We start from the raw sequence: 4391 nt of genomic DNA on the forward strand, positions 1-4391 counted from the left end.
TTCTTCCTTTACCAGGAGGACTAACCTAAGCTTTCTCCTCTAGGAGCTGCCACAAAAAGGCTGGTTCAGTGTTATTCACACACTTGCAGACAATTGTCTATTTACACACATTTCAATACATAAGAAAGAACACACTTTCCCCACATGATTCTCTATCACAGCACCCTCTTTAACTGCCTTCCTAATACCTATAATGTGAAGCATATTTCATTAATTAATTAATCAGTTCCCTTGTTCATGACCCTACCCTCTCACTAGTACATTAAAACCATGAAAGCAAAGACCATTGTCTTATTCCCAGCTGAATCTTCAGTTCCTAATCAGCCCCTTGCACACTGTAGGTGCTCAATAATAGTTGTTGAATTAATAAATACATGGAAGGAAGGAGATAGAAGAAAAAAAGAAAGAGAAAGTGACATAAAAGGTTATGCCAGACCTAAACAAAGATGGGGCATCTGATTTCCTGAGGACTTTACGCATCCTTGAATACATTCCAGTTATAAGGGGATCATGAGTCTGGGGTGGCACCTTGGCCGTGTCTAGAGATTCACAAGCAACTCTCCCAAACACCCTCTCATGGTAAACAGTGAAATACTCTGGGCCTTGCAGACCTTGAGCCACACAGATGAAACAGGTTATTATTATTCCTTGATGTCATTGAGTAGAGGAGAGAAAGGGCACAAACTCCTGGGCCCTGGGCAGCCAGCTTCATCTGGTGGGTCAGATGTGTCCTTGGAGGTAGGATACAAACAAGGCTGCAGAGGTCCAACAATGTTTTCCTTTAACCAAGGCAAAGACGCTAATGAAAATTTTCTTGTTTTTATAAGACAAACTTTAAATACATTTTTTTCTAATATCCTTAAATGTGATTTTCTAATTAGAGTTCACACAGACTGGCAACAAGTCTGTTAAACTGACTAAACAACGATGTGTGTAGACATGAGGTCATTGCAAGGAAGTGGGTGTGATCACAGAGGTGTGATCCTTCAGAACCACAACCTAGATCTGGGTTAAGAATTTTAGGTACTTGAAGTCACTTGCTTATTCCCATTTCATGCATTTATTAAACATTTATTGAGCACATATTATGCCTCCGGTGGATTAATTTATTCCCTGACAAACATGGAGGACAAAACCGAAGCACACTGGTTGGGAAGGGATCCTGTAGTGGCCACAGCTCTATATGCCTGGATATTTAATAGAGCTGTTCTGTGATGCTGTGTCTTGGGGGCACAGAATGCGTCACTTTTGCACCTGGAGAGAGAAGTGTTTCCCAGCCCACCTCCCTGTGAGTTTAAAGTGCTTTTCGGGTGCTACTGTGAGGATACAAAGATGTCATTTTTAAGAAAAATCCTACATCAAAAGATACAGTGGGGCTTCCCTGGTGGCGCAGTGGTTGAGAGTCCGCCTGCCGCTGCAGGGGACATGGGTTTGTGTCCCGGTCCGGGAAGATCCCACATGCCGCAGAGCGGCTGGGCCCGTGAGCTATGGCTGCTGGGCCTGCGCATCCAGAGCCTGTGCTCCGCAACGGGAGAGGCCACAACAGTGAGAGGCCTGCGTACAGCAAAAACAAACAAACAAACAAAAAGATACAGTGGGTCTTGCTGACTTCTATTAGCAGCCATTTATATGAAAATGCTGGTGAGGTCACTTCTTGGCTAATCCAGAGCAAATGCAAACACTGGTATGCAACCCAAATTGTAGCCACACTGTGTGTAAGAGAATCACAGGACCAGGCTGCCATTTATTTCTAGGTCTCTCACATTGATTTTTTTTTTTTTTGAGCTATAAAAGCATTTGGTTACATTGGCCCGCCTAACCTAGCCATATTTTTTTTAATTAAAGTATAGGTTTACAATGTTGTGTTAATTTCTGCTGTACAGAAAAGTGATTCAGTTATACATATATATATATATATATATACATTTTATAAAATTCTTTTCCATTATGATTTATCACAGGATATTGAATATAGTTCCCTGTGCTATATAGTAGGACCTTGTTATTTATCCATTCTGTATATAATAGTTTGCATCTGCTGATCCCAAACTCCCACTCCATCCCTCCCCCACCCTCTCCCCCTTGGCAACCACAAGTCTGTTCTCTATGTCTGTCTCACACTTACTTTTGATGCTAGTGCCAGAATTCACATTTCTCTGAGTTTCTGGCTTACCAGCAGGTACCATGGGCAAGAGTCACTTGTGGATCACACTGAGACTTAATGGTCCCGGCAGCCTTGCTTGTCAAGCAGCGGCAACACAGCTGTCCTGTCTCCCAGCTGACCCACCTGAACCCTGCCGCTGGGTGGCCACTGTGGATCACCCTCTGGCATTGACTGATCAGCCGCTTTCTTATGATCGTGCCTGGCCATTAGATGTGGAATGTAGCTCACGTATGCCACGAAGCTGTGTGAACCCCGAAGTCCTTGACATAGAGGGCACCCTGGTATTATTCCTATATAGTCTCTAAGAAGAGTTTATAGATTCTCTCTCTCAGCTGGAATAATCTTTCTCACCCTAAATTCAGAGCACTTCGGCTGCACCATTCATGACTTATTTTATTGTTGTATCTCCCCTGCTAATCTTTGAAGTCAGGAAGGTATGTACGGTGAGCAGAATAACGACCCCCCCAAAGATGACAATCCCAGTCCCCCATCCCTGTAATCTATGAATACGATAGGCTACATGGAAAGGGAGAATTAAAGTTGCACGTGGAACTAAGGTTGCTAATCAGCTGTAGAGACGGGGAGATTATCTGGATCACCTAGATGGGCCCAGTGTAATCACAAGGATCCACATAAATGAAAGAGGGAGGCAGGACAGTCAGAGACAGAGAAGGTGTGATAACAAAAGCAGGGTTAAAGTGCTGCAATTGCTTTTCACTGAAGCTGGAAGGGGAGCCGTAAGCCAAGGAACACAGGCAGCCTCCAAAAGTTGGAAACAGCAAGGAAACTGGTTCTCCACTAGAGCCTTCAGAAGGAACACAGCTCTGCTGTACCTTGATTTTTTTTTCCCCACTGAGACTCATTTTGAATTTCTGACCTACAGAACTGTAAGATAATAAATGTATGTTGCTTTAAGCCACTAAGTTTGTGGCAATTTGTCACAACAGCAATAGGAAGCTAATACATTATGTCTGATTCATCTTTCTTTCTGCAAGTGCCTAAGACTAATACTCTCTAATATCCAATAAGAATGTGTCAAATGATTGACTACCAAAGAGATACTGTTTATACTTACAGCTGATTTATTTATTACACATACATATGCATATACATATTATATACATAATGTATTATTTATCATTTTAACTATTTGTAAGTATACAGCTGGGTGGAGTTAAATCCATTCACAATGTTGTATAACCATCCACTATCTACACCCAAGAGTTTCTAATCATCCCCCCTCCAAAAACATCTCTCTACTCATTAAACAATAACTTCTCCTTTCTGCCTAACCTGTTAGAGGTTATTAGCAACCTCTAATAATACTTTCTGTCTCTGTGAATTTGCCCATTCTAAGTACCTCATAAGTGGAATCATACAATAGATGTCCTTCTGTGTCTGGCTTATTTCATTAATCATAATGTTTTCAAGTTTCATCCATGTTGTAGTATATATCAAAATTCAATTCTTTTTATGGCTGAGCAATATTCCATTTTATGTATATACCATATGTGTTTAGCCATTCATCTGTCGATGGACACTTTGGTTGTTTTCACCTTTTGCTTATTGTCAATAACACTCTTATGAACATTGTTGTACAAATAGCTGTGCAAGTCCCTGCTTTAAATTCTTTGGGGTATTTTACCTAGGACTGAAATTGCTGGGTCATATGATAGTTCTATGTTCATCCTTTTAAGAAACTGTCAAAGTGCTTGCCACAGCAGCTGCATCATTTTTACATTTGTACCAGTAGTGTGTGAGGTTTCCAATTTCTCCAATTTATTTTCCTTTTTTTTCTTTTCTTTTTAAATAAAATTATAGCTATCCAAGTAGTTGTGAAGTGATATCTCAGTGGGGTTTTGATTTGCATTTCTCTGATGTCTGATGACGTTGAACATTTTTTCATGGGCTTATTGGCCATTTGTGTATCTTCTTTGGAGAAATGTCTATTCAAATATTTTTGCTCATTTTTTGAATTGAGTTATTTATTTGTTGTTGAGATTTTGGTATTCTTTATATATTCTAGATATTAATCTCATCTGATAGATGATTTGCAAATATTTTACTCCCATTCAGTAGGTTGCATTTTTGCTTTCTTGATAGTATCTTATGATGCACAAATGTCCATGAAGCTGATAAAGCCCAATTTATCTTTTTTTTTCCTTTTGTTGCCTGTGCTCTTACAGTTGATTTCAACCTGAATGACACATAGATTTTCAGTGTCTTA

Source organism: Phocoena sinus, chromosome 1, assembly GCF_008692025.1.
Source record: "Phocoena sinus isolate mPhoSin1 chromosome 1, mPhoSin1.pri, whole genome shotgun sequence".
NCBI lineage: Eukaryota > Metazoa > Chordata > Mammalia > Artiodactyla > Phocoenidae > Phocoena > Phocoena sinus.